Genomic DNA, 27695 nt, shown 5'->3' with positions numbered 1-27695 from the left:
TCTGATTTTGCAAAAGTACCCACCACTGAGCATAATTTATAATGACCAAGAGTGCCGACCAACTCACATCTACTTGAAGTCATATGTCACCACGCACAGGATTTTGACCGAGATCTTCAATCAAGATGGCGGCTGGTGGCCTGTCACGAGCAAATGGAGGAATTTGATGGACTTATGTCTTTTTTCAACCGTATTAACTATGTAAGTATGAACTTTTTAGTTTTTTACACTATTTCAGGTTAAATCGATTAACTAACACGAAGCACAAGGAAATTCGGCTTTGAGGCAAATGGAATTTATCTTGAAATTTGGATCGAATTCCCCTACGTGGAATATTGCCTCAGTATTTAACTTATAATATTTTTTTCTCCTATTTTGCACCATTTACCCCTTTTAATACATGCAACTATGGGTGTATAATTTTTACATTTTCTATTGCTTTCCATCTGAAGTAAATTTAACTTTTACTAATAAAAATAAATATCTTAAAACATATATATATATTTTTTTTTCTTTCACGGAGCACTTCTAAAAATATCCATCCCTTGGGCTAACTCCTCTCAATAAATCTAAAAGACCCCTGATGGGCATGAAATAGAAGGAAATTATTTATATGGTTGGAAGTGCACTTCTGAAAATCTTTCCTCTCTGTTCAAACCTCCTGGATGATATAATCTGTAGTCAATGAGCAGTGCTGCGCCTAAATCTCCCACTGTGTGACTATATATCTGTCATAATTATACAGTCCACCCATTTTTACGCATTTAGTATTCCTGCATACCCTGATGCTCTTTTTGCTTGATAAAAAATAAATACAAGACCTTTAAACCTTTTAAAGCCAAAATTCCTAAAATATGAAATTGACCAAATAGAATATTTGCAGAATAATCTTAAATAAATAAATAATGATAAATACATAAAATATATAATAATAATAATAATAATAATAATAATATAATAATAATAATAATAATAATAATAATAATAATCATCCATTCTTGTATCAAGAATTTTCCAGTTTGCATAAAGAAAAAATCTACATAAAAAATGGAGGGGCTTTGCATCACTTATCTTAAATGGATATAAAGTTGTACTGATCCTGAGATATCCGTAGCTAAATTTTAATTCTGAGGGCTTCAGAGTGGAAATCTCTCAGCACTACATGCTGACCTGAAGGGGTTTCCATAGAGAATAAACTAAAAAATGGGCCCAGACAATGTTATAAATAAAAAAAGAAGCGTTACTCACTTTCACTGCACTCTCACTGCTGCTGGTCTGGCACTGCCCCAGTCTCTGCTGCTCTCCACTTAGTGTCACGGACTAACATATAGAACATATAGGGAAAGATCCACTCCGCCAATCACTGGCCTATTCCACCAATTACTGGCCCACTCCGCAAATCACTGGCCCACTCCACTAATCACTGGCCCTAGCTGTGAACATTCTTCACTAATGTCAACCGTCATGACAGAAACTCGATAGTCCATGGGGGCCAGCATTGTTGGCCTCCATCTTGTGAAGAACCTGTCACTGCCAACATTTCCAAATGTTAAATGACAACAAGAAAACAGAAATATGAGCATCGATGTGAACAGAGCTTTACCTGTACTTTTATCTACTACTTAAAGGGAATATGTCATCTCTACTATGCTGCCCTCACCCACACATGCCGGCGATGTAAGGGAAATCATTCTGATAAGACTTGTGGCTCTGACTTCCCCCTGCCTCCTGCCTATGACTGACAGGTTCCTTTCATGTTATGCATAGGAAAGAAACCTGCCAGTCATGGGCAGGAGGTGGGGGAAGGCTGGACCACAAGTTTCATCAGGCTTATCTATTTTACCCCAAACCTGGTGGTACTACAATTCTGTATATAGTTTGTATTATTGTTAGTGTTGGTCTTGCTTAGAATGGGAGTTCCTGTCCAATGACTGAGGGAAGAGGAAGCACATTGCAGAGCTCCTGCTCCTGTAATGGATTCTCTAGAGAGAACTACTCTAATTCTCCTAAAGTAAAGTCTTGAGACATTAGTCACCAGCATTAAAGACACTGCTGCAAGTTGAGGGGTTACAGCCGAGAGACTCATCACCTAGAACGTTACTAAGTGTTAAATTGCCACCATCCAACATGCCTCCATAAACCTTACTGAAGATTTGTACTTAAAGTCTGCTGCTACTTAATGGGGGAGATATATCAAGACTGGTGCATCCATCCGCCAGTCTTGATCTCCTTGCACTGGTGTGAGATGCCCCTAATTTATTAAGAAGTGGATGCCTCTTAACAAATCACAACTCTGCACTGCTGTGCACCAGATACTGAAGTCTACGCCAGCTACTTCCATTAAGGGTACTTTCACACTTGCGTTTTTCTTTTCCGGCGTAGAGTTCCGTCACAGGGGCTTTATACCGGAAAAGAACTGATCAGTTTTATCCCCATGCATTCTGAATGGAGAGCAATCAGTCCAGTTTACATCAGGATGTCTTCAGTTCAGTCATTTTGACTGATCAGGCAAAAGAGAAAACCGCAGCATGCTACGGTTTTATCTCCGGCGAAAAAAACTGAAAACTTGCCTGAATGCCGGATCCGGCATTTTTTCCCATAGGAATGTATTAGTGTCGGATCCGGCATTCAGAATATCCGTCCTTCCGTTCTGCGCATGCGCAGACTGAAAAGAAGGTGAAAAAAATAAATGCCGGATCCGTTTTGCCGGATGACACCAGAAAGACGGATCCGGCATTTCAATGCATTTTTTCGACTGATCCGGCATTTCAATGCATTTTTTTGACTGATAAGGATCCTGATCAGTCTTACTAATGCCATCAGTTAGCATACATTTTGCCTGATCCGGCAGGCAGTTCCGGCGACGGAACTGCTTGCCGGATCTCTCTGCCGCAAGTGTGAAAGTAGCCTAAGCCATGCCACCTTTTTCTGAAGTGCAGAGAAGCTCAAAAAGTCGCAAATGATGGTGCACACATGGCATGCTCCATAATCTTCAACTTATTTAAGTCACAAAAATGGCATAAAGAGCTTAATAAATGCCTCTCAATGTATTTGAAGTTCTACATTGCACTTAGCAAAAACACTTTGTTACATTTGATTCTGGCCTCATTTTCTAATACTATATTTCCACCGCACCGATCCCCAGGGAGCAACAGCTTGAGGGAGTAAACCGTGGCACAACACTTCATCAGGGCCTCCTCACATCTCTTTCACAGCTCTGTTGCAGGCTAAGTAGTGTGGCCTGTCTAATGTAAAAGCACTGAATACTAGCACAGCAATGATGGCCTGCTGAATTCAGCGGATCTGTCACTATGTTGTGCTTAGTCAGGATAGCATATTAGAGGTGGCAGGTTCCCCTTAAAAAAAAAAAAATCCTATTATTTCATTATTATCATCTTTCCTTTGCACAGGCTTCCTCCCCACTCCTAATTTGATGATGCTGATGTATCACGGATATCTGTCTCCTCAGCCGGCTCATGCCGCCTTTGCCTAAATTATACTTTATTGCCACTTCTACAAGATTTCTAATCAAGGACGTGGATTATTGCATATGTTTATTCATGACTGTAGTGAATGTTTTTCCTCCAGAACGGACGTTAATCAAAGCTTTATGAGGGCAGAGTTACTTAATACCCAGTAATGAAGTTTTACTGTAGGAGGCAATGGCGATAAAACATGTTAATCCTGAGGATTCAGCAGAAATGCCTTAGATAATGGTTACCAATAAGAGATCTCTTTGTCTTCAGAATATCTGGTATCAACAACACAGCTGGAAATGCAAAATGTGCAAAATTCTGTATGAATCATTTGTGGGAAAAAAAGTTCATTGGAAAGTTTAACCCCTTAAGGACCAGGCTCATTTTCACCTTAAGGACCAGGCCATTTTTTGCAAATCTGACCAGTGTCACTTTAAGTGCTGATAACTTTAAAACGCTTTTACTTATACAGGCCATTCTGAGATTGTTTTTTCGTCACATATTGTACTTCATGACACTGGTAAAATAAAGTCAAAAAAATTAATTTTTTTGCATAATAAAATACCTAATTTACCAAAAATTTTGAAAAATTTGCAAATTTCAAAGTTTCAGTTTCTCTACTTCTGTAATACATAGTAATACCCCCAAAAATTGTGATGACTTAACATTCCCCATATGTCTACTTCACGTTTGAATTATTTTGGGAATGATATTTTATTTTTTGGGGATGTTACAAGGCTTAGAAGTTTAGAAGCAAATCTTGACATTTTTCAGAAATTTACAAAAACCCAATTTTTAGGGACCACTACAGCTCTGAAGTCACTTTGCGAGGCTTACATAATAGAAACCGCCCAAAAATGACCCCATTCTATAAACTACACCCCTCAAGGTATTCAAAACTGATTTTACAAACTCCGTTAACCCTTTAGGTGTTGCACAAGAGTTATTGGCAAATGGGGATGAAATTTGAGAATTTCATTTTTTTGCCTAATTTTCCATTTTAACCCATTTTTTCCACTAACAAAGCAAGGGTTAACAGCCAAACAAGACTGTATCTTTATTGCCCTGACTCTGCCGTTTACAGAAACACCCCATATGTGGCCGTAAACTACTGTACGGCCACACAGCGGGGCGTAGAGTGAAAGGTGCGCCGTATGGTTTTTGGAAGCCAGATTTTGCTGGACAGTTTTTTTGACACCATGTCCCATTTGAAGCCCCCTGATGCACCCCTAGAGTAGAAACTCCATAAAAGTGACCCCATCTAAGAAACTACACCCCTCAAGGTATTCAAAACTGATTTTACAAACTTCGTTAACCCTTTAGGTGTTGCACAAGAGTTATTGACAAATGGGGATGAAATTTGAGAATTTCATTTTTTTGCCTAATTTTCCATTTTAACCCATTTTTTCCACTAACAAAGCAAGGGTTAACAGCCAAACAAGACTGTATCTTTATTGCCCTGACTCTGCCGTTTACATAAACACCCCATATGTGGCCGTAAACTACTGTACGGCCACACAGCGGGGCGTAGAGTGAAAGGTGCGCCGTATGGTTTTTGGAAGCCAGATTTTGCTGGACAGTTTTTTTGACACCATGTCCCATTTGAAGCCCCCCTGATGCACCCCTAGAGTAGAAACTCCATAAAAGTGACCCCATCTAAGAAACTACACCCCTCAAGGTATTCAAAACTGATTTTACAAACTTTGTTAACCCTTTAGGTGTTGCACAAGATTTAATGGAAAATAGAGATACCATTTCAAAATTTCACTTTTTTGGCAGATTTTCCATTTTAATATTTTTTTTCCAGTTACAAAGCAAGGGTTAACAGCCAAACAAAACTCATTATTTATGGCCCTGATTCTGTAGTTTACAGAAACACCCCATATGTGGTCGTAAACCACTGTACGGGCACACGGCAAGGCACAGAAGGAAAGGAATGCCATACGGTTTTTGGAAGGCAGATTTTGCTGGACTGGTTTTTTGACACCATGTCCCATTTGAAGCCCCCCTGATGCACCCCTAGAGTAGAAACTCCAAAAAAGTGACCCCATTTTAGAAAGTACGGAATAGGGTGGCAGTTTTGTTGGTACTAGTTCAGGGTAGATATGATTTTTGGTTGCTCTATATTACACTTTTTGTGCGGCAAGGTAACAAGAAATAGCTTTTTTGGCACGTTTTTTTTTTTGTTATTTACAACATTCATCTGACAGGTTAGATCATGTGGTAATTTTATAGAGCAGGTTGTCACGGACGCAGCGATACCTAATATGTATACAATTTTTTTTATTTATGTAAGTTTTATACAATAACTTCATTTTTAAAACCAAAAAGTTGTTTAGTGTCTCCATAGTCTGAGAGCCATAGTTTTTTCAGTTTTTGGGCGATTATCTTGAGTAGGGTCTAATTTTTTGCAGGATGAGATGACAGTTTGATTGGCACTATTTTGGGGTGCATATGACTTTTTGATCGCTTGCTATTACACTTTTTGTGACGTAAGATGGCAAAAAATAGCTTTTTTTACACCGTTTTTTTTTTTTTTTTTTTTACGGTGGTCACCTGAGGGGTTAGGTCATGTGATATTTATATAGAGCCGGTCGATACGGACGCGGCAATACCTAATATGTATACTTTATTTTTATTTATGTAGGTTTTACACAATGATTTTATTTTTGAAACAAAAAAAATTATGTTTTAGTGTTTCCATAGTCTAAGAGCCATAGTTTTTTCAGTTTTTGGGCGATTATCTTGAGTAGGGTCTCATTGGATGAGATGACGGTTTGATTGGTACTATTTTGGCGTACATGCGACTTTTTTGATCACTTTTATTACCTTTTTTGGGAAGTAAGGTGGGCAAAATTTCAATTTTCTCATAGTTTTTATTTTTTTATTTTTATGGCGTTCACTGTGCGGGGAAAGTAACATGGCCGTTTTATAGATCAGGTCGTTACGGACGCGGCGATACCTAATATGTGTAGTTTATTTTTTTAATTTTTATTCAGTGATAAATGTTTTTTTTTTTTATCTTAACTTTTTTCACTTATTCTTTTTATTTTTTGACCCAGACCCACTTGGTTCTTGAAGATCCAGTGGGTCTGATGTCTGTATAATACAGTACAGAACCCCTATAGGTTTCTGTACTGTATTTTACTTACACTGAACAGATCTATGCTTTCAGCACAGATCTGTTCAGCACCATGGACAGCAGGACGCCTGAGCAGGCGTCCTGTTGCCATGGGAACCTTCCCCGTCTGCTCAGTTATGGTCAGAACTTCGCAGACGGGGAAGGGTGAGGACGGGGCTTCGGGGGGCTCTCTGGGGGCTCTCTCCCTCTCCATCGGGGGGCTGCAAAGGCACAGCAGCCCCCCGATCGGAGAGGGAGGGAGCTCCCTCTTACTGTTAACCTTTTCCATACAGCGGTCCGTACGGACCGCTGTATGGAAAGGGTTAAACGGCTGACATCGCATCAACGATGTCAGCCGTTTATACCAGGGTGCCAGCAATGTGCTGGCACCCTGGTATACCCACTGTACACCAACGATTACGCAATAGGAGGCGGGCGGGGGATCGCGATCCCGCCTGCCGCACCGCCCGCCTCCCGCAACGCCCCCACCGCCTGCGACACCCCCCCTGCACCACCCGCCGCCATCAAATCATGCAGGGGTGCAGGGGGGGGTGTACTATATTGATTTTAGGCACTCTAAAGTTTCTGATCCCCGCGGTCAGGGACCGCGGGGATCAGAAACTGCAAAAAGCGCAGCAAACCGCAGGTCTGAATTGACCTGCGGTTTTCTGCGATCGTCGATGCGGGGGGGTCAAATGACCCCCCCCCTGCATTGTTACAGGATGCCGGCTGAATGATTTCAGCCGGCATCCCATTCCGATTAACCCCCGCGGCGCCGGCATCGCTATTTAAAGCCATGACGTACCGGTACGTCATGTGTCCTTAAGGACTCGGGAAACATGCCGTACCGGTACGTCATGTGTCCTTAAGGGGTTAAAACATATTAAAGGAGTTTTCTGGGACTTAGATATTGATGGCCTTCAGATAGGTCATCAATAGAGATGAGCAAAGTTATGAAACATTTAATTCAGCTGCTTTGCCGAATTTCGCAAAGAAATTCGATTTGTGACCAATGACTTTGTCACAAAGCGCATTCCTCTGTATATAGTGGATGCAATGCCGTCCCCCCCATCATTGAACCCTTCAGATGCCGCGTTCATCGCTGATCACGGAATCTGAGATTAAAAATAAGGCCTCTCATGGGCCGTACTCAGCTTATCCATTTGATTGCAGAGAGGCCATCGCGGTCATCTTGATTTAGGACATCATGCAAAATCTCTCACTGTGACGTGATTACGTCATCTCTCTGGCCGGACACAGTGACACCATCACTCATGACATTTTCGAGCCCAGCCTGCGCGGTGACGCACTCGTCAACCTGCACAAGATTTTGCATGGTTTCTGCAATCAAGATGGCCATGACGTGAGGTGAGTATGTTTTTTTTTACTGCTATTTCATGAAAAATTGATTAATTCTCACAAAGCGCAAGGAAGTTCAGCTTCGCAGCAAATTGAATTTTTCTGGAAATTCGGATCGAAGTCCACTTCTGATACTTCGATTTAGTCAACACTAGTCATGACTATCATATTATTGGAGGTTCGACACCTGGAACCACCAACAATCTGATGTTTGGGTCAGCGACAGAAACACAGGGTTCCCTCCAATGCGTAATGGCCATTGTGAGATCCTGCAGCTCAGCTCCTATTTACACGGACCCTCTGATCTGATATTGATGACACATCCTTTCGATAGATCATCAGCATCTGATTGGTTGTGGTCCGTGTCACGCTTCAGTGTGGGAGGGAAACACGACACAGAGAAAAGGAGGGAAGGGGGAACAGGGAATCAGGCCTGAGAACTAAGGAAGGAAAATGGACACCTCCTAGTGAAAACCCTAACCAAAATCCTGACTGACTACAAGTATGGACAGACCCCAAAGGTAGGTAAGTTCATATGCAGGAATACCTAGAGTCCTATCAAGTCCTATAGGACCTTGGTACTAATGGCAGGGACGAGATTTCCTGTTCCTCCAAAAGGAAGGACAAACAGAAGTCTCCTACAGGCCTAATACAAACAATAGGGAAATGCAACACACAGAACCCAAGCAAAATACAAAAGGGAAAGGAAAGACTTCAAAGGAGCAATGGAAGCACCAGGAACTCAACCGAGATCCAACCACAATCTATGCAAAGGTCCAAACAGAAGCTATAAACTGCATAGCATTGTGGGAGAAGCAACTCTAAATAGAAAATGTTAAATGACCCTAATAGCCACACCTGGGGAAAGAAGTGGTGGCAAGCACCAGAAACAACACAGACGACAGTTGATCAAAACATGTCATGTCAGATCAAACCCCATGTTGCCAGTCTCACAGATATCCTGCCACCTGTTGCAGGAACATCCGTGACAGTGCCCCCTCCGGACACACAAGACCAACCTTATCTGTGTGAGATATGTGAAAAACTTTCACTAAATGACTTGCATTCACGTCGGATGCCGGTACCAACATCCTCTCCTCTGGTCTATAACCCTTCCAGTGAACAAGATACTGAAGAGATCTACGGAGAACTTGAGAGTCAATTATCTTGGCGATCTGAAATTCCAAACTACCATCCACCATGACAGGAACGGGTGGAAAGTAAGACGGCTCCAAAGATTCAACATATCTATTCAACAAAGATTTATGAAACACATGAATTTTCAGGGCCTGAGGGAGTTCAAGATGAAAAGCTACAGGAATAATAATGATAACCCCTAAAAATACATTACACAGCAATTGATAATAGAAAAACGTTTATTGTACAATTACCAAATATATTAAAATACATGTATAGGTGGCTTATACAGACACAGGACAAAACACGGCCTACATATATTTTGTCAATAAATAGTTGCAAATAATCCCAAACACTCCCAAACTAACAGCAAGAAAAAATCTCACTAGACAAATATATAAAGTGCAAAGTGCATAGAGGAGAGAGTACCCAAGGGAGAATCAACTGCCAATTGTATACAGACCAATGTAGTTCAGGTCCTGACTCGTGTTTCCTCAGGATTAATTAGCTGACTAGAGTATGATACTTGAGTCTAGAATATTGAACCTTTTTCTGAATATTCTAATCTTAAGTTGCATTAATGCAGCTCCTTTTAAGTTGCATTACTGAAATAAATGAACTTTTGCACGATATTCAAATTTTTCGAGTTTCACCTGTATATCCACCTAGTAGGACACAAACCCCTATTGTTATGATTGTGCCTATCACATTAAATTAAGCCAATAGAGATTCACGCAGCTCTTCATTCACAAAATCTTCACCTTCCTCAACTCCTTCTCATGAATTATTTTAGTCACATGTTCTCATCCAACCCATAAGTAGTCCCCAACTCTTATACCTACGGAGAAACAAGTAAATATACAGATTCTCTAAAAAAAATTGTCATTATCAAACATGGCTTTAGATCTAATTCAATATTCAATCCCGCTGGTTGCATTGTTTTTAGTTTAGAAATCCACATAACTTCACACCTATTGATTCTAGCAATGAGCCTTTGTCAAGCATAGTGAATAGATTTACAAAGCAATTTAAATAGAGCGCCATGTCCGGCGTTCAGACGTGATGACGTCACATTGTCATGGTAACTTTATGTATACAAAATGAAACAGAAACATTGTAGCTGAAGACGGATCACTTGAAAGCAGTGATCACATTAGTAAGTAGATACTTATAATATATTGTATAGAAGGAGAAGAAAAAATAAGGGTGGCAAACATGTGTTGCAAACAGATACATAGAAGCCAATTTAAAACAAAATATATGATCCTGAGACTTCTCCATCTCTTACAGGCTGAACATAATTCACGGAATTTTCCATATATTCATATTATTTTCATTTTTCATTTTTTCTGTGACTGAGAAAACAAATTGATAAACCAGTAATATATCACAATGAGCAATATTCAATATTTAATAACTCATAGGAAGGAACTCACTTCATAGTCTCGATTGAGACCTTTTGGTTCCAGAGTCTGCAGTGTGTGGATCCAATAGCTTTCCCGTTTTTTAAGCATTAGTACCCTGTTGCCACCTCTACGTGGTTGCTGTATTTGTTCAATAATTTGAAATCTCAATTGTGATATGTTGTGAGAACATCTGTCAAAATGAAAGGGGATAGGCAATAGCAGATTTTTCTTCCGTATACTGGACTTGTGATTACTGAACCTATCTTTCATTCTGACCCACATATGTCTCACCCACATATATCAAACCACAGGGGCATTTCAACAGGTATACTACGTAATTACCTTGAAAAGGTTTTGACTCCTCTGATAAAGAAAACTCCCTCTTTTTTATTGGATACTACCCATTTTTTGTCCGAGATTAGGAAGGTACAATTAGAGACAGGAGACCTTCTGGTTACTTATGATGTAAGTAGTTTATATACATCTATAGAACATGTGAAAGGCCTTACTGCTGTGGAATGGATCCTGGAATTTTCTGATTATAGTGCGCAAGAAAAAAAGTTTTTTCTTCAATTATTACAATTAGTTCTTGAGGAGAACTATTTTTTATTCCAGGATACATTCTTCAAGCAGAAACGGGGGACCGCGATGGGCTCGCATGCCGCACCGCCATACGCAAATAGTTATATGGCCTGGTTTGAACAACATTTTGTATACAGTAATAGATTATATATGCAATTTTGCATTTTTTGGCGTCGATTTATAGACGATATTTTTTGCGTATGGCGGGGCGGCATCGAGTCACTGGACCTATTTACCAAACATTTAAATAATGTTTGGCCCGAATTATCATTCACAGTTCAAAGTGATCTAAACAAAATGAATTTCTTGGACACTTGGGTAATAAAAGGCCCTGATAATTCTATACAGACTGATTTACATATTAAAAAAATGGACAAAAATAGTCTGCTCCATTTTTCAAGTAATCATTCACCATCAGTAAAAAAATCCCTGCCTCTCTCACAGTTTAGGCGAGTAGAAAGAATTGTGTCAGATGAAGCATTAAAAAAAACGAGATTGCAAGAGATGGCAGATAAATTTTCATCTAGGGGCTATCCGAAATCGCTATTGGATGGTGAGATTAAGAAATGTAGTGGTGAGGTATATAAAAAAAGAACTTGCAGCGATACAAGACGGTTACCGTTTATTGTTAAGTACCATCCGTGGATTAACAAATTCCGACATGTGATCAATAAATATTGGGGGATTGTGCGTGCAGCCTACCCTGATGTTGTTGAATTCAGAGATGTACCGATGATTTGTTACAAAAGAACTAGAAATATTAGGGATACAATTGTTAAAGCTGATATAGGTGGCAGTAAGATGCCACGTCAACTTTTTTTGTCCACTCCAAAAAAGGGCACCTTCCCGTGTCTGCAGTGTGTCCATTGCTCAGCAGTAATTAAGGGTGAAACCTTTTCCCATCCGCACACAGGTAAAAAATTCCCAGTTAAGGGATTTTTTACTTGTGATAGTAATTACGTAGTATACCTGTTGAAATGCCCCTGTGGTTTGATATATGTGGGTGAGACATCTGTCAGAATGAAAGATAGGTTCAGTAATCACAAGTCCAGTATACGGAAGAAAAATCTGCTATTGCCTGTCCCCTTTCATTTTGACAGATGTTCTCACAACATATCACAATTGAGATTTCAAATTATTGAACAAATACAGCAACCATGTAGAGGTGGCAACAGGGTACTAATGCTTAAAAAACGGGAAAGCTATTGGATCCACACACTGCAGACTCTGGAACCAAAAGGTCTCAATCGAGACTATGAAGTGAGTTCCTTCCTATGAGTTATTAAATATTGAATATTGCTCATTGTGATATATTACTGGTTTATCAATTTGTTTTCTCAGTCACAGAAAAAATGAAAACTGAAAATAATATGAATATATGGAAAATTCCGTGAATTATGTTCAGCCTGTAAGAGATGGAGAAGTCTCAGGATCATATATTTTGTTTTAAATTGGCTTCTATGTATCTGTTTGCAACACATGTTTGCCACCCTTATTTTTTCTTCTCCTTCTATACAATATATTATAAGTATCTACTTACTAATGTGATCACTGCTTTCAAGTGATCCGTCTTCAGCTACAATGTTTCTGTTTCATTTTGTATACATAAAGTTACCATGACAATATGACGTCATCACGTCTGAACGCCGGACATGGCGCTCTATTTAAATTGCTTTGTAAATCTATTCACTATGCTTGACAAAGGCTCATTGTTGAGCCGAAACACGTGTTGCTTTGAATGCTTTGAATAAAGCTACCTGAATTGACAACAGTGAGTGCCGGTCTTTTTTTTGAATATTGAAGCGGGTTTGTTCATACCCTAGACGCGAGCACCACGACGCAAGAGAGAGAGGAGTGCCGGCTGTTTTCTGTGTTTGTAATGATTCTAGCAAGGGGATCCCTTCCCCGCCACTTCTGATTAACATTTTCAATTCCAGTGAACATTAGTCCACTGGGATCTTTCTCATGTACTTTTTTAAAATGTAGGGGAACCCTATGCGTTCAAAAACAAAAGGGCCAAGCATGCATAAATTAGCTTAACCGATTACTCCCAATATGCAATAGAGAAATGTACTGATCCCCTAGGGGACAAAGGGGGTAAAACTTAACATTTAATAAATATATTTAAAATGAATCACGCTGAGCAGGGTGAAACCCTCAAAGACAAACAAAAAGACAGCCGGGATGGGCCTAAACAACCTAACACTAAATGGTAACAGTATAGGATGTCATAAAAAAAGGAACGCTCTCACCCATCAATGGCTGTTGAAGCTGATGTTCGAAACTCTTCCAATGTGGTGGGCTTCCAAGCAATGGATTTCCCAATCTGGTGGAGATGAAAAATCCAGTCGACTCAAATGCCATTCAGAAAAAGTGCCAACGATTGACTTCGGTGTGGATAGGAGTCGGGAGCAGAAGTCCCTAGTAAGCCCTAATAAGGGGCAGGGACTAATATCACCCTACCTATCTACCTACCTATCTATATGACGTACTTGCCATGCAAGTGGCGACCCCGTCCGGATATCTTTCCCTAATACCGGGCAGTATCCCTAGTGCACCCTACTGGAGGGGGGATCAGGGGAGATCTACATATATGGTGGCAAGCAAAAAAGGGTCTTGCATTAGTAAGAGGGGTAAGTATAAGCACAAAATTTGGCAGTGGTTGGAGCTTGCACATCAATTCAGAAAAAACTCCTAGGGGGGGAAGTCAGGCCAGTAGGACCAAGGCCACCCAAAAACCACAAATTACCAGTGCACAGGCACACCAGTGGGTGAAGCCTGCTTAAAGCAACTTTGAGTCCAGGTGCGGCCCAGAGTATAATGTCAAGATAATGCAGCTGTCAGCAAAGAGTGCTTACCTGTCAGCGCTTTTTAAATACATCTAGTGGCGCACCAGTAATCCAGGACTGCCCTACATCCGATCACGTGGCGCCGAATAAGGGAGGTCACGCGACCGGTAGAATGCAAGGCAGAGGAACAGCGCACAACGGCGCAGCGCCCCACAGGCAAGGATCGCAGCGCTGGAGGACGCTGCAAATCACATGACCAAAGTCATGTGATAAAGCCTAGCCGGACAGGAAATGCAGCGCCAGAGGACGCCGCGCTCCAGCACAAGCGTCCCACAGCAGGAGCAGTTACATTTGCAGTCAGGAGGCGGGCTGGGTGCATAGCAACCTGAACGCCTCAGGCAATAACCAGGGCGTCAAAGGTTGCAATGGAGACTCATAATAGTTAAAGCCTCTGGTAACTAGAAAAAAAACCGAATAAAACAGCGCTAAAGATGCCCGGCCATTGAGCCACCAGCCTTATTAACGCAGTCACTGGCTGATTAAGGAGTCAAAAGGACATGAGAGAAAGGGGATGGAAACGGGGGGGGGGGGGGGAAGAAGTGAAAAGAATATGGTTAATGGTGAAGCCGTGATTTTCCAATAAAGCAGCTAAAGTTAAGCTGCTCATTCAAACCCAGCGGGGTCATTGTTTTAAGATTATAAATCCAATGAATCTCACGTTGGAGAATAGCCCGGTCCCAGTCCCAGGACTCTGTCAATGCCCATAACAGACATGCAAGCTTTACAATTGCCCTTAGCCATGAAGAGCCAGGATGGGAAGGGGGTATGTATTCACCGGAAACTAATCTATCACGAAGACTATTTCCACTGTGATAGGCGAGGTGTGGGTACTCACCCACGACCTCCTTCAGGTCAGGGTCCATCAGAAGAGTACCCCACTTTTTTCGAATGATGTCCCGAATTTCAGACGCCGCCCTATCATATGTAGTGATTAGGCAGATTAGCCTCGGGGTCTGTGCCTGGTGGAATTTGGGGGTAAGAAGATTAGTTCTATTTTCCTGTTATGCTGACCTAAAGGCTCCCCTCAGCACCCTATCTGTATATCCTCGCTGACGACATCTAACACGTAGGTCGTCAGCCTGCCTAATAAATTCACATTTAGTGGAGCAATTCCTCCTAAGACGGAGATATTGCCTTTTGGGTATACCTATCTTAAGCGGGAGAGGATGACTACTCTCCCACCTAAACAAAGTATTCATGGATATAGGTTTTCTGAATACAGACATGTCGAGCAAGCCTCCTTTGGTTTTTGAGATAAGAACATCAAGAAAGGGCAGCCATTCGCTGTCTGCCTCACAGGTGAAACGTAACCCAATAGTGTTGTGATTAAGCATCTCCACCAGAGACCGGAATGAGGCATCATTACCATTCCAGATGAAGAAGATGTCGTCAATGTACCGCACCCACAGTCCCACAGGGTCCATAGGTGCAGACCGTTCCTCCGTGATAACCAGGGTCTCCTCCCACCAGCCCAGGAACAAGTTAGCATACGATGGTGCACACAGACTCCCCATCGTTGTGCCCCTGAGCTGGTGGTAGACCCTGCCATTAAAGGAAAACACGTTTCAGGTCAACGTGAATTCCAGTAAAGAGAGGACGAATAGACTATGGGCGTGGTACTGACAACCTCGGGTACTCAGAAAGTGCTCCACTGCTTTAATGCCCAGGGAGTGGGGAATGCTGGAGTACAGTGCCTCAACATCAATGCTCTCTAATAAACTCAATGTGAATTCCCTCCAGCTGTTTTAATAGGTCTGTGGTGTGATGGGTATAGGAAGGGAGTGCCAAAAGGGCCCAGAATCTGATTAACATAGATCCCTACATTTTGACAGAGGTTCCCCCAACACAATAGGTCGCCCTTTTAGTGGATGCGTCCTCTAGTGGATGCATCCCCTTCTGTAACTTAGGGAGACAATAAAATGTTGAAATGCGGGGACAAGCAGATAGCAAAAATCTATACTCATTGTCCGTGATAATTTGTGATAGCTTGGCCTCATCCAAAACACTATGCGTTTCAAAACCATTTTTGATATTTCTGATATGCTCTTGCACCCTGGTTTTAGGTTTCCTCGTTGTTCGACCCACATCCTACAGGCCACAGGGGGCAATAAATAAATTACCCCTGCATGATCACAGGTAATTTGTTTACTTTAAAACTAGAAGCCTCCCCCATGGATTCAACAGTCTGCACACTCTTTTTTCTATTCTCTTTTTTATGGTTTTTACATGCGAGACAGAAACCGCACCAAGTGAATTTGATCTTGTTATAAATGCCAGTTTTTATAGGAATGTGGCTATGTACAAAAAGATTCAGTAAGTTTGGTGCTTTTTATATACTATACTCGGCTGATTTGGGATCACAGTCCCCAGAACAGGATCATTTTTCAGTATAGCCCAATTTTTCTTTATAGCATTTTTCATAAAGCCCGCATTCACATTATACTGCGTCAAAAATGTGAACCTGAAATCCATTGTTTTTCTAACTTTTCTTTAATTTTCTTTGGATTCCATTTTGTCACAATTTGCTATATCTTTACTACACCTAGATAATTTGTCTTTTGAATAACCCTTTTCAATAAAGCGATCTTGAATTAACTGCCTTTGCTATTTATAATCTTCTATATCAGTGCAGTTACGGTGGATCCTTTTTAATTGTCCTTTCGGGATATTCTTTAGCCACGGATTATAATGACAGCTGGTTGTGTCAATGTATGCGTTAACATCTGTCTCTTTAAGAAGGTTCTAGTCTTAAACAAATTATTTTCAATAAAAATAGTAAGATCCAAAAAATGTTTTGAGGTAGAACTAATAGTATTAGTAAATGTCAAATTCCAATTATTTTTATTGATGTCTGCAATGAAATCTTCCAGACCCTGACGTTCCAGAGGGATTGAATATTGAATTCGATCTAAAGCCATGTTTGACATGGCAGATATGCTCTATAATGCCAATTGTTGTAGATAATCTGTGTATTTGTTTTTCTGTAGGTATAAGAGTTGGGGACTACTTATAGGTTGGATGAGAACATGTGACTAAAATAATTAGTGAGAAGAAATTGAGGAAGGTGAAGATTTTGTGAATGAAGAGATGCGTGAATCTCTATTGGCCTAATTTAATCATGTGATAGGCACAATCATAACAATAGGGGTTTGTGCCCTCCTAGGTGGATATATACTAGTGAAAGATTCAATTTGCTAATAGTAGGGAAGAGAAGCTTTTAATATATTACTGAAAGATTAAGAATTGTTTAATTTATAAATATTATTGTTTTTATAGTTTTTATTTTGTTGTATAAATAATTGGGAGGAGTTCTCTCCTCTTTTGACTATATAAAAGTAACACCTTAGGGAGGGTGGAGTGTGCGCCCCTGATGAAGCGAATGCGAAAGCTAGGTCGGGCAGAGACAAGAGGACTGATACAAGTATATGATGGGACTTAAACTTTGTTACATTTGTGAGTATAATAAATCATTTGTTTATTTGAACTTTTTCTGGCGGTCCTTCATTATTTGCGCTAATTTGGCTTCCACAGAAGGATTGATTTGAATATAAGAGGATTTCAGGGGAATATCAATGTCTGCCTATATATGAATGCGGTTTTTGGCCCTCATAAAATGGGAGATACTTTCTGAAGTTTTGGAGCAGCGCGGTCCTATACTAAGATTTATTGGAAATAGAGATCCGGAAGGGCGAGTATGTGTCACCTTAGCGCATGCACAGGTACTACAGGCTGACACATATTCTTCAACACACTTACGCAACCACGACCACCAGAATCTACAAGGGATGAGGTCAGCAGTGGATCTGCTCCAAGAGTGTCCCATGAGAACCGTACAGTGATGTTTCTTAAACACCTTGTGACGCAATTACGAATCTGATGCATCTCCCTGAGCCTCTAACACTTTCACGTCTAGGTCAGGGTAAAGAACAAATATCACCATTCCATCCAACAGTATAGGACTCAGATTTTCAAAATCACCACCTCCAGGCATCTGCCTTGACGTTCTTAACCCCAGGACGATTGGTGACAGTGAACTTGAATCTGGTGAAAAACAAAGACCATCTGGCCTGCCTCAGGTTTAGTCGTTTAGCCAACTCCAGGTAAGCCAGGTTTTTGTGATCTGTGAACACCGTGATCGGATGAATTGCCCCTTTCAACTAATGACGCCATTCCTCAAAAGCTAACTTAATGGCCAGTAACTCTCTGTTCCCCACATCATAATTTCTCTCTGCGGAATATAGTTTTTTTTAGAGAAAAAGGCACATGGACGCCATTTACCAGATGATGGGCCCTGCAATAAAACTGCTCCTACCCCCACCTCGGAAACGTCCACTTCCATGATGAAAGGTTGTGATACTTCCGGCTGCACCAATATAGGAGCGTAAGAGAGGCATTCCTTAATCGCAGAAAAGTCTTGCAACGCTGAATCAGATAACACTGAAGAATCTGTCCCTTTCTTAGTCATGTCAGTTAAGGGTTTTACTATTGTCGAATAGTTCTGAATACATTTTCGGCAATAGTTGGTGAACCCCAGAAAACGCATAAGAGCCTTCAGATTTTCGGGTCGATCCCAGTCCAATACAGCACAGACTTTCTCTGGATCCATTCGAAAACCTGAATATGACAGCAGGTAGCCCAAAAACTGCATCTCATGTACAATTTATTATCTCTTAGGATATCTAACACCTGTCTAACGTGATCCTGATGTAGATCCACGTCTGGAGAATAAATTAGAATGTCATCCAAATACACAACTACAAACCTCCCTACAAGGTGAAGAAAAATGTCATTCACAAAATGCTGGAAAACCGCAGGAGCATTGGTCAACTCAAAAGGCATGACCAAGTTCTCAAAGTGCCCCTAAAAGCTGTCTTCCATTCATCCCCTTCCTTGATCCTGACCAGATTATATGCCCATCTTAAGTCTACCTTGAATAACACCTTGGCACCAACAATCTGGTTAAACAAATCGGGAATCAAAGGAAGAGGGTAAGGATCACGGACAGTAATCCGGTTGAGTTCACAGAAATCCAGACATGGCCTAAGAACTCCGCCCTTTTCTTTTAACAAAAAAGAACCCTGCTGCCACTGGAGATTTGGAAGGTCTTATGTGTCCTTTAGCCAAACTCTCTGCCATATACTCTCTCATGCCAGTCTTTCAGGTTCAGAAAGGTTATACAATCTAGATTTTGACAACTTAGCTCCGGGAATAAGTTTGATAGGACAAACATATTCCTGATGCGGAGGTAAATCCTGGCATCTACTCTCAGAAAATACATTGGCAAAATCAGATATAAAAGAGGATAATCTCTTAGTAGTTAAAATAGAAAAATATGTATTCAGACAATTGTCAATGCAGTAATCACCCCAATCCAGAATCTGTCTAGCTTTCGATGGTTGGATTGTGCTTGCTTAACCACGGTAAACCAAAAACCACCAGAGCAGGGAGACCCTCCAACAAAAATTTAAGATAAATTCTTGATGAAAGTCACCCACTCTTAAACTTATATCATGCACTACTTGAGATAAACTGTCATGATAGGGAGTGGGGGAAACCCCCCACCATACAATGTGGGGAAGATGGGGTAGCAACTAGGCCTGGATGCTGAGAAAAGGGAGATGATCACCCCCTACTGCAACCCTCATCCTAGCCCTGACCTCCTAACCGCATGAGCGAACCCAGATGGTAGGAGGGCTCATGCACCAGAATCTCGGAACATAACTGGCCCTGATGATTCATGGGATAAACATAAACCCAGGAGTAGCTTCACCCAAAGTGTCAGAAGAGGATGATACAACAATGAGTAAAACATTACAAAGATTGGTGCATCACAATAGTAAATGCAATTGACAATATACTGTATGGCTAAACCCTCACTCTGATTTTAAAAATGAGACTTTCGCCAATATATTCTTATATCAAGATATTGTTTATTATTATATCATTCTGTCTATCATAGTGGCAAGGGACCTAACGCTATCCTACCTGTGCCAGAGGGCAACTACAGGGGCCATATGGGCAATTACAGAAGCATGAGGTTCCGACAGTAAACAGCTCCCAGGTTACCTCCAGCGTGAAATCACACATACAATGGGAGGAGGAAGGAGGCTTTGAGTCCCACTGATCACTGACTCAAGTGGTGCAGGGCACACAGGTGCACCTAAATAATACAACCTGGACTTCCACACCTCCAGGTACACATATGCAAACAAACTTACTAAATGACATGGTCTTAAACGTCATAAAAAATGATCAAATACCCCAAATGCTATTGTGCATTTCTAGAAATAACGGCTGATGCACAAGAATAACATTGTCTTGCGAGAGCCGCAGCCATGTTAGTGTGGCTGCATAGGGAAAAATGCAATTTACTGGTGGTAAAAGGACAGTCCCTCTTTCACAGGTACTGTAAATTAGTGAGATGAACAAATCAGATTAGTATGTAATGATACAAACCTGTTCACTCATTACTAATTTATGCTGGTAAAAAAGATCAACTCTGAAGGGTCTTTTTTTTCCAAGATGAACAAGTTCTGTCTGTAATACTTAAAGAAGAAAGGAGAGGGGGGCGGAGCTAGCGCCGGATGAAGATGGTCGCATAGCTCCGTGCTCTGTGAAGAGATTCGTCCCTGACGCCTGCAAACATTAGCTATCAGAGTCGGAGATGGTGAAGATCGGGAACACCAAGCATGTGGACACCCCTGCTCTCCCTAAAACTCAGGTTGCAGGAGGTGAAATGGAGAAATTCTTAAAGAAAGCTGCCGCCACAGTGGCTGCCAGGGAACCTAAGATGGCGCCGACACCGCAGGCTAAAGCTTCGAAGCGCGCCCCTGCACCATCGGGAGGTGAGAGCGATTCTGATGAAGCGCAGGCCAGCTCCGATCTCCCTGTCACAAGGAAATACCTTGATCGTGCCCTGAACAGAATGATGGAACCGTTGCTAGCGGAACTATCGGCCTGCAGGAGTGAAGTGAGACAAATAGGAGACAGGGTGGAGAGCCTGGAGACGCATCAAGCAGAAATCCTGCACCATCAGTCTGCGGTAACGGACACTTTCCGACGTTGTGCCCTTTATTTGAATGACATCCACTGCTCCCTGGAGGACCAGGAGAACAGGGGGCGTCGGAACAATCTCAGATTCAGGGGTATACCTGAGTCGGTCGCTCCGGGAGAGGTTGCAGCGTCCATCATTGACATCAGCAGTTCGCTGCTGGGGCCTGATTCTTCACAGGAGATAGTTTTAGAGCGGGCGCACAGGGCCCTTAGACCCAAGCCTAAACCGGATGAGCCGCCCAGGGACATTATTTGTAAGTACCTGAACTTTCAAGTCAAATCAGCTGTCCTGGAGGCTGCACGTGCACACCCTGATCTAACTTTTGAAGGATCTAAGATAGAAGTATTTCAGGACTTAGCCCCGTCTACATTAAAGAAACGTAGAGCCCTCAAGCCCTTAACAGATTGGCTGCGCTCCAAAAAGGTGCTCTATCGCTGGTCTTTTCCCTTTGGATTATCCTTCTCATATGCAGGAAAGAGAGTGAACATCTCGTCCTACACAGACCTCACATCAGCCTTTGAGACCTTGAACGTGCCGCCATTGCAGATCGAGAACTGGGAACTTTTCCAAGACCTCGGCGCTTTGCCTGAATTACCTAAAGTGGCCCAATTCGAGATACTGCGCACGCCAAAGTCATCTCGCTCTAAGAAAAGGGGCCTCCACCTCACTCCGAGAAGCCTCTCACAAGACCAAAAGAGGGATATGTTTGTATACAGTAGTATTGATATAAGTAATCCTGTCTCTCTATACTGTCTGCCTTATTGCTAAGTTTCCATACTCTCACTCTTAGCGCAATGTCCTCTAGCCCACTTTTTAGCACTTAATGTTCCTTTAGTTCCTCCCTGCGTTAGGATTTGATCACGCCTGTCCGTTGCGTATAATAGGGCGTTAAACGATCTCTTAAACGGTCTACAGACCAAGTTACACCCACTAGATCTAGATCTAGACATTACGTATGATGTCTTTGTTTGTACCCTATGTTTGTTCACTATGTTATGTTTTATTCCCCTTTTTTTCCCCTGACTCAAAGTACTCGGCTTCATTGTCAGACAGGATCGTCTTTGCCTCAAGGGCGACACCTATGGTGCAAGAGATAAGGGTCCACAATGGTTCCGGTGCGTCTCCTGGGGGGAGGCTGCCATGGCTCCGAGGTAAACTCGTGCACATAACACACTATGGCTGACATCTCAGTGGCCTCTTACAATGTCAAGGGCTTTCACTCCCCATCTAAACGGAGCCAAGTCTTTGCCATTCTGAGAAAAGCCGGGGCGGGGGTGGTGTTTCTCCAGGAGACGCACTTACGCTTCAATCGCTACCCAGACATGAGGTTTTCACATTACTCCAACTGGTATCACTGTGGGAGTAACTCCTCAGCATCCTGTGGAGTTAGTATAGGGTTTCAGAGGAGAATCCCCTTCAAATTTATAAGCCAGAGCTTGGACCCGGAGGGCGGGTATATTCTTCTTAAGGGCTCCATAGGGTCACAGGTATACACCTTTGTTAATCTATATGCCCCCAACACCGGTCAATGTCGTTGGTTCTCTGCAATATTCCCCATCATAGAGGCTTTTAAGAAGGCATAGTTGTTGTTGGAGGTGACTTAAACGTCGCTCTTAGCCCTCACCTAGATATCTCCACACATAAATCCTCCCACTCCAAAAACTTCCTAAAAAATATAAGGAATACTCTTTGGGATCTACACCTAGTTGATGCATGGCGGTCCCTTAACCCAAATATCTCAGACTTCACATTTTTCTCCTCGACACACAAAACATATCACAGATTAGACTACTTATTCATCTCTAAAGAACATTTACATCTGTGCAGAGAAGCATCCATAGGTGCCATTCACATCTCAGACCACTCCCCAATCTATCTCTCAGTTAGGGCCCCCAGATCGACACCCTCGTGTTTCAACTGGCGCTTAAATGAGACGCTACTAGGATTCCAAGATTCGGTAGACCGGATCTCCAAGCAAATTACCAAATATTTTTCCCTTAACAAGGATCCTGAAGTATCGGCTAACACACTCTGGGACGCCCACAAGCCTGTAGTCAGAGGGCAGTTTATTAGCTTGGGCACACACCTCAAGAGAGAGAGAGAAAGAGAAATAGATGACACCCTGAAAAACATTCAACTGCACGAGTCCAATCATAAATCTCAACCCTCTGATGCTCTACTCCAGACGCTATCTGACTATAGGGCAAAACTTAGGTCCCTGTTAACCGCTAGAGCAGCCAAATATCATATGAGCTCACAACTCACAAATTCTTCGCTCACGGAGATAAGGCCACCAAGTTTATAATGAACAGAATTAAGGGGAGGAGATCCTCAAACCTTGTTCACCAACTTTCAACACAGGAAGGGACCCCCATCTTCTTAGTCGAACAGATTGCCGCCCAATTTTGTTCCTTTTACAATGACTTATATAACCTGTCCTCTCCATCAGCCCCTGAAGATCGCGCCACTGCGATCTCTTCCTTTTTAGAAACTGCCAAACTCCCTAGGATTAACCCTGACCAGGAATCATGCCTAACAGCCCCTTTCTCCCTAACTGAATTAAAAGATGCAATGAACCAAATGCCGTCAGGTAAAAGCCCAGGCCCGGACGGTCTACCGTTGGCCTACTATAAAACATTCCAGGCAATACTCCTCCCTCACCTCCTAGATGTGTGTAATCAGACTCTTAAGGGGATTCCTTTATCAAGAGACATGACAAAGGCACATATTACTATTATTCCCAAAGAGGGGAAGGATACTAGATTGTGCTCTAATTACAGGCCCATCTCCCTCCTAAACATAGACCTTAAGCTCCTGGCTATGATGTTAGCCAACAGACTTGCTACCATTCTTCCTCACCTCATACATGGAGATCAGGTGGGCTTCATCCGCAACAGAGAAGGGAAAGATAACACTTCAAGGGTTATAAATACCCTCTGCCATGCTAAACGACTTTCCTCTCCTCTGCTTTTACTCAGCACAGATGCTGAAAAAGCATTTGACAGAGTCAACTGGTCATACCTAAGGCTCGCTCTGGAGGGATTTGGCCTACCTGACTCCTACATCAAGGCAGTCTTCTCGATGTATGAGCATGCGACAGCCTCAGTCCTAGTTAATGGCACCATATCACCTTCCTTTGTCATTAGGAACGGGACGCGCCAGGGCTGCCCCCTATCCCCTCTCCTATTCGTCCTGGCCTTGGAGCCTCTCTTGGCGAACATAAGATTGGACCGGGAGATTGGAGGTCTATGTTTGGGAGGCAGGAACAAAAGATTGCCGCCTTTGCGGACGATGTTCTTGTAATGACAACTAATCCAAAAACATCCCTTCCTAGACTCCAGACTCACTTTAAGGCATATAGTCTAATGTCCGATTTTAAAATTAATTCCAACAAATCCCTGGTCCTTTGCCTGGGTATCCCCCAATCGACCAGACTCCTCTTAATGAAGAACTCCCCATTTAATTGGTCATCCCCTAACATCACGTACCTAGGGATCAAAATTAGCCCAGACATAACGGAGCTTTTCTCCCTTAATTATATTCCCTTGAGGAAGTCTATCTTTGATTCTATTGACAACCTGGCTCGAGCCAATCCAACTCTCTCTTGGTTTGGGCGAAAGAACCTTCTCTCCTCCCTGATACTTCCCAGACTGACATACTTGCAACAAGCTCTCCCCATCTCCGTCCCCAAACATTATTATGTCTCGATAATGAGGAAATTTAGTTCCTTCATCTGGAATGGGAAGAAGGCGAGGCTATCCCAATCTCTACTTATCAAGCCCAGAGACGCGGGAGGGATGGGCTTACCGAGCCCGGAGCTATATGGGAAGGCTATTCTTCTCTCTCGAGCACTAACTTGGTTGAACCCTCCCCAGCACTCTGTAGTGGCTCAGATAGAAATAGATATACTAAATATACCAGCTAGGGCACTTTTACTAGGTCAGGAAACCGCTCTTCCCGGCCAAACGTCCGCATACCCGATTATCCGGGCTACACTGGAGGCGTGGAGGTGGCTGTCACATACACACTGCTCCATCCCTTTCCCTTCACCCACCTTGACTGTATCAGACGCACTGAACACGGCCCCTCTCGCGTTAAGGAAGGCTACTTCACCAGGACTGCTGTCCTCCTCGACACCTCTAATATCTTTAGCTCTCCCGAATGGAGAATGGATGGATTCTAGGGACCTCAGGGCTTACCTCAGGGCTTATTTGAAGCAGCACATCAAGGTAGGGGACCTCTCTCGGCCCTTAGTCTGGCTTGAAGCCTTGTCTGCCTCACATACACTACCCAGAAAGCTTACCTCACGGCTGTACAGCAAACTACGCCTACCTCCCATGCTAGCCAAACCCTCTTTTGTTAAACAGTGGGAGCTGGATTTGGGTATCACAATCCCGTATGAATCTCTGCCCAGACTTCTTGACTCCCCCCATGGCACCTCCCGCTGTGTTAGTATCCGGGAAAACAGTTATAAAATCCTCACAAGGTGGTATAACACTCCGGATAAGACATCAAGATATGCGGGATCGGGGTCTGACGCTTGTTGGAGATGCCTTGGGGAGAGAGGTACCTTCCTCCATGTTTGGTGGACATGTCCCCCCATGCAGAGGTGGTGGAGTGACATCTTTGCTACTGCAAATAAGGTTTGTGGAACAACACTCCAGCCCTCCCCACAAGTTGCCCTTCTTTCGCTCCCTCGGGGCTCCGGTAAGGACAATCCCCCATTTGTGTTTAAGCAGATGATCTTAGCGGCCCGCCTTCTGCTTCCCAAATTTTGGCTTCAGACTACGGTCCCAACTTTAGATCAGTGGATGCAGAAAATTGATCAGATCCATAGATTTGAGGAGCTATCATCGTGGGAATCCCGTACACATCTAGTCTTCCTTAAAAAATGGTTATTGTGGGCAACTTTCAGATCCCCCAAACCCTAGGCTTCCCATTGGAATCCACTAGAGGAATTGACCCTTTAGCTACTGACCATTGAAGTCCAAATGCCTTTTATGTCTACCTGAGTACACGCTCCTCATGCGTAGGAGTCAGTTTGTTTTTCTTTTTGACAGGGTCTTCTCTTCTCTCTAGGCTTTAATTAATTGATCCTTTGTTGCCTCACTTAGAGTTAAGGAGCTCTTTTGTCAATAGTAGCCGATGTCCCTGTGTATTTGCATCTGTATACTATGCCTATGTCGATCCTTACATGTATGTGACATATTTCTGCATTTGTAAGTCGAGGCCTGCGAGCCTATACCTTGATACTTGTCCCTTTGTTATATTGTATAACCTACAATAAAATTTGAATTAAAAAAAAAAAAAAAAAAAAGAAGAAAGGAGAGCCAGGGAGTCAGGGTCTGCAGTAAACCAGGTTGCTTCTTTACTGGAGGAATTCAGATGCAAAACAATGCAAGCAAGGCATAGGGATGCCGAGAAAAGGCCTGAGCTAGCTGTCCCTCTCTCAGAAGGCTGGTACCTTGGACAAAGGCTGGAGGTCCACAGTCTGTAGCTCAGTAGTCGGGGTGGCTCCTTGGTCACAGGTCTGGTGACTGACGCTGGGTTCACACCTGAGCGTATTCGATAAGTGCTGTTTACAGGCGTTTTTATCGGGCGTTTTTGAGGCGTATTTTGGGGAGTTTTTTTATTTTGGAAACGCGCGTCGTACGCGCGTTCTTGCTATTGACGCAATGAAAAACAGAGGTGTTACGCGCGACAATACGCTCCAAAGAAGCTCCTGTACTTCTTGGGCGTAGGACGTTTTACAGCGCGTTTATAAGCGCTGTAAAACGCTCAGGTGAGAACCATGCCCATAGGGAAACATTGGTTTTTGCCTGTTGAGCGTTTTACAGCGCGTAGGAACGCGCTGTAAAATGCTCAGGTGTGAACCTAGCCTCATGGTCTGTGGCTCAGAGTCCCAATCATCTTCTTCCCATCACTTATATATAATGGCAGAGTCTCTCCCTCCAAAACACGGTTCCCTAACTGCAGAACACTAGGGGCTGTGATTGCTCTCCTTATATACAGTTACTAGCTAGACTGGAACCTTCTAGTGTGAGGGGTGGAGTGGAGAATCTCAGCACAAACAATTACAAAGTTACCACTCCCATCTGTCATAGACTTACATTAGAGCTTCAATGATATTCAATGGCAATGACACAGCAGTTTTTCCAGACAAAAACACATTTCAAGACATAACAACATAGCTAAAACCAGACATTCAAAAGGTCAGTCTGCCTGGTTTTGGTGGTAAACAAGTCTGGCTTTTCCCTCCAAAACATGCTCCTCTTTTAACCCTATGGCAGCAGTGGAAAATTACCAGCTTCTTATTCAAAGTCCCAAAAAGTCTCTAAGTATTAATTAACCCTTTCCACAGAGCCTCACAAATACAGTGCAAATGAACAATTTTTTTTTTTTTTTTTTTTACTAAGTGCATCTTAGAACTTCAAATACAATCAGTAGGAGCTGATTAAATGCAAACTTCACAAGCACCAGCAAGGGTTATGGAGGCAGGTTGGATGGCAGCAATTTAACACTTAGGTGATAAGGGGCTAGTAACGTTCTGGGTGATGGGTATCTAAGCTGTAATCCCTCACCTTGTAGCAGTTTCTTTAATGCTGGCTGTAGTAGTTCACTCTACCGTCTAGTGCCTCAAGACTTCACTTGAGGAGGATGAGTGATAGATCTCTGGAGAATATGTAACAGGAGCAGAAGCTTTGGCTTGTG

This window comes from Bufo gargarizans, chromosome 3 (assembly GCF_014858855.1).
Source record: "Bufo gargarizans isolate SCDJY-AF-19 chromosome 3, ASM1485885v1, whole genome shotgun sequence".
NCBI classification, from domain to species: domain Eukaryota; kingdom Metazoa; phylum Chordata; class Amphibia; order Anura; family Bufonidae; genus Bufo; species Bufo gargarizans.
Note: the sequence above shows the minus strand (reverse complement) of the source record.